Below are 8,069 nucleotides of genomic sequence, written 5' to 3'. Positions count from 1 at the left end.
GTGATGCTCCTTGCAGAACCACTGTTTTAGGCATTTCAATTGTGCACAGGCCGAGGCAGTCTGCCCATTCTCACAGCATCAAAGGAAGAGAGACGAAAAAAACATTTGAAATGGGATTTGCAAATCCCTTTGGATTGCCAAGGCTAACACATTTGGTAATACCAGGTAGGGACAGATGTAGCATTTGAAGTGTTTCAAAGAGCAGCTTCACTTTGAAGCACTTCAAAGATGGAGTGTTTCAGCCACAGACATGCACACCAGTACAAGACTTTTTTTTTCCTGTAGCTGTAGGGAACGGGACTAAGAGCAATGGCCTCAAGCTGCAGCAAAGGAAACATATATTGGAGATTAGGAACTTTCTGGCTTCCTACAGAAGTGGTATCTCCATCCCTGAACATTTTTCAGAGTAGGTGGGATGGTCTAGTTAGGGATGATCCTTGAGCAGGGGGCTGGATTACATGACCACGCTGCAGTCAACAGTAGAGTGTTCACTGGTACGGTGCCCTGTTCTCCTCTTCTCCCTGGAGAGGCAGGGGAAGGGAGCACTATGGGATAGTGGAGGAGCCAGAAGTAGAGTGTACATACATAACAGGAAGTGCATCATTTAAAGGAGGCTTCTAAATAGTGCTCATTTCCTTTAAGGTTAGCTTTGGCATGCTTCCACCATTTTTGGAGCACTTCAAAGTGCCTGTACAGCAGTCTGGCTCACGCTTTGCAGCACTTCAGATGTTACGTCCATCTACACTCAGCGATTAGATGTTAAGCTTGATGCTGCCATTTTAAATTAAGACCTTGCCCTCTTCGCTGTAATACAAACAAATGGTACATTTTATAAGGAAACCAAGCATAGTGTAGCCAACATAGAGGTACAGTTTATCAACACATAAGCTGAAGAGGGCACAGGCGGTATCTTAACCTATTTTTCTGAACAAAAGTCTGAAAACTATACTCAGGTGTGGGCAGAGATGAACTTACAGAACTTACAGAAGTAAAATCATCAGGTTGTCTTTTCCCCTGAAGAGTAGAGCAAACCGTTTTTTCTAGTTTTCAAATGCCTGGTTTAAGACTGAAGTAAATAGTGATGGTAACTCTCCCCTGTGTTCTGTACCTTAATAATTATGTCATTCTTAACAAACATTACTAGGTTTCACTCCTATGGGCGAAGAGGCAGAGAAGCAAATGAAATGTGTTACAAACTTGTGACTACTACAAATGGGGGAAAGGGGGAAGCAAACTGCAATTTGCCTTCATTTTTTCAGGAATATTCTCTAAGCATAACACAGATTATGCTTCTAGGCAGGGTAATTTATATATTTTTTCTTGATATACTTATTAGATAATAACCAGGATATGTACTGGTCCCACTCCCAGTCTCTAGCATACTGGTCAGACTGAAATATGGTCAGAATAGCTATTCCTTGCTTTCCAAGAATGAAAGGAAGTTGAACATAGGTAGCCTGAGGTTATTCTAGAGTTAGGGAGGCCTCTGTAGGATAGGGACAGAAATTATGCGTAAACTGATATAAGTGATCAGAAACCGGTTCACACGTGCAAAACAGCAAAAGTTCAGTGCACGTAAACTGCTTTCAAAATAGCTAAAACCAGTTTAAGATAAATCTTGATATGTGTAGTATCAGACTTAACTGATTTAGGTTAAATCGATTTATTGAACTTCTGTCCCACATCCCCTCCAGATTCAAGTTAACTCACAGTCCCCCAGGATGCTTTGCACCTCCCCCAGCCTTCTCCCCCCATCCAATCCCCACAGGGTGAGCAGGCTAGCCTTAGCCCAAGCTGTCTGTTCCAGCTGAGCAGGGAGGTGTGCTCTAATGCCCTCAACCCCTCTGCTTCTGGCATGGTCCACTGCAGGCATGTGGCTGCATTTCTGGAATCAAAAGTGAATGTCTGTTCACTTGCTTATGAATTCAGTCTCTGCAGCTGAGACTAACCTGAGGGGACTGAATCAATTTAGCCTTGGGCTTTTTGACTGTCTGTACCTAGCCTGTATGACCCCAAAATATAAGAAGAGAGTTGGTGTAAAGGCTCCCTACCTTCAAGTGCAGGATCACAGTCCCTGATAATCAGCCCAGAAGAACATGGTATTTCAGATAGATGCACAGGTGCACACTGACCTAAATATGGTAAAGCTTGTCCTATGTTGATACATAGGAGAGAGAGGCCTAAGAAAGCCTGCATAAACAGGTGTTCCACATGCTCTTTTGTACACCATGGTATCAAGCAGCAGGTAAAAACAGAATGGTCTTAACAAGGCTGTACTTTCCAGTGCCCAAGCTGGATCATGTTAGGCAGACCCTCCTGGTTGGGATGCTTCCATCTTTTACTGTGCACATTGTGGTCACACGCCGCAGCCTAGTAGTCTTTCCACCTCTGCCCCTGTTCATTCCACCTTTGGATTCCTATCTTTCTGCCTTGCTCACTTGCTCATCCCTTCTCCTTACCTCATGGCTTTCTACTTTTGGTTCTTTTCCCTGTTAACTTTTCTCCTTTCTTCCTACTACTCTTACCCCCTTTTCTCTACCTTTCTCTTGGATTAAATCAATTATATAATCCAGGCAAAGTGCTGCTCGGTCTGACCCCCGGCTGCTTTTCTCACTCTACACCAGTGGGTCTAAACTGCATTAGACTCAAGGCACCCTTAAAAAAATGCCAGCTCCTGGCATCTCACTCCTTTTTTGTCTACAGAAAAATACTAGAGTGATTTTTTTTCTGTTGCAAAAAACTCAGAATGATCACAGCAGGTCAGAAAGTTTTTAATACTATGAATTCCTATTTGAAATCTCCGAGTGAGTTTTATCTTGTGAATCATGTTTGCACATCTAACAATGCTAACGTTGTGTGGCACCCTGCAGCACCCTTGAAAAGATTTCAGGGGACCCTGGTTAAGAATCACTGCTCTATCCCTTTGAGCCCCTTGAATTATATTATTCACTGGCCTATATGAGCACCCTCTGGTGGCCAGCTTGTCACATGGACATGTTTGAACTTGCTACAGGAAGATCCACTGCTACATTAGTCAACGTTATTGATGGGTGAGCAGGGAGACACAAAGTGAATCCTACATTCCTCCTGTACTCCACAACTGCAAATTAGTGTAACTTTTATAACACTTTGCTATCCCCTAGCAAACTTGCTGTACTGAAGTAATAGGGTCTTATGGCACCTCATGCTTATATTTGTACTTCAATGTGGGCAGTGGCTCATTGTTAGTTTGGCACCTTGTGGAGCATGTGACAGTGAAGGGCAAACTGATGTCATGCCATCTTATTTGATGTTTGCATGCTTTTCAGAGCAGGGACTGAGTTTGTTGCTGCAGCTAGACAGCAGCTGATACACTGTCACCACCATCACAATCTAAACCATACATCAGTTGGGAATAACTAGCTTCTCTGGCGTTCCACTCAGTGCTGCTCTGCACAATCCCAGTACCAGATGTGATGAGCACTGTCTGTATCAGAAGAGGCCAGCAGGCTGAGCCCTGGCCATGCAAACTGATTGCATGGGGGGGGGGGGGGGGGGTTAGAAGGGGATTCATTATAAGAGATTTCTCCTGTAGTTTTCACCTCAGTTATTGTCAGGGGCTAGGTGTTGCTTCCTGCAGACAAGTGCAGGCCTCTGGTGCGACAACCAAAGTCTGCGAACCCCAAGCATCAGCAAGAAGTCACAGGCATCAGCACAGAGCTCTTCTGTTCTAGCTGCCCCTGCACCCTACTCTTACGACAGCACAAATTTCCTGAAGCTGGCCTGTTGGGATCAGGAGACAGTTTGGGCCAGACAGAAGAGCAGCTCCCTGCTGTAACCCATAACCCAGCCTCCCAGCTGTTTTCAGCATGGGAGGGGGATAAGAGAGGGAGGGAACTCCTTCTAGGGGTCTTCATCTCAACCCTTCATCTGAACCCAATGAGGGTTCAGATTTTTGTGGGATCGGGCCATTCTAAAGTGCTTTGCAGCTGTGCACTTCTGTTTGGTCACAGCTGTAGAGCACTTTCAGGGGCCAGATCAGGCAGAAACTGTCATTTCTGTCTGAGCTCTTTGATAGCTCCTTCTGATCAGCATTGTAGTATCGTCTGACAGCCCCAGCTAGCCTGGAAGCCTTGTTGTAAAGCTATTCAGTCATACAAGGAGGCAGAGACTGCACACACTCCTAGGAGTTTACAGTCCAAGTGAAACAAAAGTGACTAGGGAGTGTAATCGAGAATACGAGGGAAGTCGAGGGCGTGGAGGAAACGAGATGAGTCAAACAAAAGCAAGCCCAGGCAGTTACTGACTCAACAGCTCCAAATCAGTTTCCATATTTCCCCTTCCACTCCCCTAGGAAATTGATAAATAAGCCCAGCTAATCATCTTTGAAATCTGGGCTTACATAGTCCAAAGACAATGACTTAAAATAGTCCAAAGAAAATTTCAGAGCATTCGGCCTTTGGCTACAGTGTTTCTGGCATTTAATTGAGCACATGATTAGTGACAATTGCTATCCATGAACAGAGAGAGAGGTGGTCAGCTGTCATAGTCTGCAAATCTACCCTGCCTTCTACCTGCTGATTGCTATATGGGCTACATATACGTAACTCTACCCTTAAAAAGCCCAAACCACATTCACCCAGTGTTGTCAAGCTTATTTCAATGATCAAGTCAGCTTAGCACAGCATTTCTCAACCCATGGGTCGAGACCCAAAAGTGGGTCCCAAGAATATATGAAAAGGTCATGACATTGGCGATGCATAGGGGTGCACATGGGTCCGCATGCACTCCCTGAGATTGGTACACCCCCTGAAAGATGTGCCGCCGACACTGCTGGCAGCGCCTGTGGGTGGTCACCACTCACTACCCCCTCCCTTTGCCACTGACACTGCCAGCGGCATCTGCAGGTGGTCACCGACCCACTGCCGACACTGCCGCGGCCGCCTACAGGAGGTCCCTGCTCGCTGCTGCCATGCCCCCACCGCCACTGCCGCCTGCGGGCGGTCACCCTGCCCCCCCGCCTCCAGGGGTACGCATCGTTCATGGGTCATGGACAAACTTTAAACATTGCTTCTTTAAAGGAGAAAAATGTGGGAAACCATGAGTTTTCCCTTGCAGGCTGGCAGAGTTCCAGCCTGCAAGGGGCTGCTTGCCCTGTCCTCACATACCTACTCCCTGCCCCATACACGGGGAGGAGGGGCAACAGGTCAGGAGTGAGGGGCACCAGGAGGGCCAGGGGGCTGTTTTCTACTTTACTGGGGTCAGGACCAGGCATTGATGTTTACAAATGGGTCCTGGTACAAAAAAGGTACCAGGTTGAAAAACACTGGCTTAGAAGACCCAGAATGTTACTGTTTCATCCTAAAATCAAACTAAAATTGATGTGGGTATCATGCTCCCACAAGGTCCATGCTCAACATGATACTGTGCATGCATTATTTTGTATCTTCAGCTTCTACATTTCAGTCTTGGTTATTCTCACAGGGCCTAGACGCAGGACACACTTACACTGCAATGAACACCAGGCCTGAAGCAAAAGATACACATTTCACTCCTGGCCCTACCACAGATTTGCTGTACAATGTCAAGCAACATCACTTACGTGTAATCTTGCTGTCCCTCAGTTTCTGTACTCCTACAGCAGGGGGGATACTATGATATTTAGCCTCGCAGGCAGGGGCATAGCTGGGTGGTTGCACAACCTGGGTGACATCTGCAGACAGTAACAGCAGTGACCAAGCCAGCAGCACTGGGGCTGCTCTTTCTGTGCCCTCTCCACCCGAGTCAGTGGTGGGGGTTGTGGCGGGACTGACATATGCTGTAGTTACACTAGTGCTCCCAGGGACATCATGAAACTTCATTTAGAAGCATGTATAAAGCACTTCAAGAGCCTGGGATAGCAGGTACTGTAGACATGTGACATTCTTTGGTGTACAATGGGGACGGTAACCTGACTAACTGACTGTTCCCTAATGACCTGAAATGAGTAGGGAATAGCATGTGTGACCCCACTAGATCAACCTATTTGAGATGGTGACAGGAGTTTGACAGAGTTTATGAAACAGCCAGCCCACGAGAACTACTCTCACACATTACAAGCCTCATTAAGCACAACATTAAAGAAAACACGTTCTATAATGTTCAATCTAGCCAGAGTGCCATGCAAGTACTAGCAACACCAGTTCATTGGCTTTAGGATCCAGCTGATACATATTACTCCTTATTGCAGCCCTTCCCTGTTCTCCCAAGTGTTGAGCAGCCTGTTTTGTAAGCTTCCAGGAGGTTAGTGTTTCAAACAAAGTTCTGGGTAGAGCATGTTTCTCAGAGGAGTGACAGAAGTTACAGATCCCGCTGGAACTCAAGTTCTCAGTCTGATGGGACAGGAATCAATCAATTTTACAGGACATTATGTTACAGTTTGAACCAAGCACCTAGACTAGGGGCCCTTGTCAAACATATGGCCCACGGGCTGGATCCAACCCCTGCAGCACCGGTGCTGTCCCTGGGTCTGATCAGACCCAGACGGGGCACAGCATGCACCCATGGTGTGCAGCCAGTCTATGGACTGAAACAGGCCTACAGACGCCCTTCCATGCACCCCTGCCCCATCTCCTTCCTCCTCCCCCAGCATCCCTGATCTGGCAGCTGGATGAGTTTAACTTGGACAATGACATCCTCAAAGAACCTAACAAGTCCTTACAAAGGCTTAAACATTGTTCCCTGCAGTTGGGACCAACCGTCTCTTCATGCAGATTTTTCAGGCTTTTGCTCGAGCAGAAACTATTTGCCCCAAATACACGGATATGGCCCACTGCCTATGTCCATATGTTACACTTTATCTCTGTTTTTCTCAGACTTTGTAGACTCAAGACACCCTCTCATTAAAGGCAAGGCACCCCTCCATAACTTTTGGGAATTGAGCAGCACCCCATTTTAAAGACTAACCTATTTGTTACAGTACTTACCTCCTTGCAGAGGAGCCAGGCAGTGGAGATGGGGAAAGACCAGGAAGGGAAAAGCCCATGTCTGTGCTTATCTGTGCATCTCCTCACACCAAGATGCACCCTTCAAAGGATCTTGCAATACCTCTAGGTTCCCCAACACACTGGTTGAGAACTATTCTTCTATCCACTGGGCATCCAGCAGTTAGTACTTGAAAAGTAGGAGAGATTTAGCAAGCAAGCATTTGCATGCATGAGAGACAGAGAGAGAGAAAGATCCCTCTTGTGAAGACTTATCTCCGCAGGGGACCTAACACATCACAGGCTCAAGCCAAAGATTCTTTTCTGTTTCCTTATTCTGAAAAACTTCCTTTTTAGCTGACAGGCAGAGAGCTGTTGTTTTCAGATATCTCTACAAGGGGGCACTCCAGCACCAGGAATGTCATCAGAACAATTTATGGTAGCAAGGGCATTTTCTGATAATGCTTGCTTCTCAACTCAAAACGGAAGCTATTAGGAAAAAAATAAAATGTTTACATCCAGCTTTGAGACAGATCAACTGAAGCTCTAGGGACAAAGATAATGCAGCAGTGCATTTGCAGAAATGTCAGGGCAAATGAGAATGACATAAGCACACAATCAAAAGGAGGAAGGAAGTGGGGGAAAAAAAGAGCTGATAAAAAATTAAACACATCCTGAAGAGGAGCAATTAGCCTAGGCTGCACAACTCTTGAAGAGGGTCCCTGGGAAGAGTGGCAGAGCACTGCACAAATGAAAATAATAAAACAAAAATAGAAGTCAGAAAAATTGTAGCTACCCATAAGCATTTAGAGTTCAGCACAGCTGCCAAATTCTGGGACAAACTGGCTCCAACTGATCAGTAAAATATCCATTTCTTACTGGATTTGTAGGTTTTTATATTTTAGGGCATGCTAAACAGACCTGAGTCTCATGACAATAGACCTGCCCCAAGGCAAAAAAAGAACATATACTCCCCATGCCCCCTGAAATCCTTCCATATAAACGTGGACATCTGGGGCTCTATAGCTAGTAGGAGCCACTAGGGATGAACCTGTGGCCAGAATTGTACATGGCATATGACCCTGGGCTTATGGGCTACATTATAGCAGTGGTTCTTAACCTTTTTAG

This window comes from Alligator mississippiensis, chromosome 5 (assembly GCF_030867095.1).
Source record: "Alligator mississippiensis isolate rAllMis1 chromosome 5, rAllMis1, whole genome shotgun sequence".
Classification (NCBI taxonomy): domain Eukaryota; kingdom Metazoa; phylum Chordata; order Crocodylia; family Alligatoridae; genus Alligator; species Alligator mississippiensis.
This window is presented reverse-complemented; position numbering follows the sequence as displayed.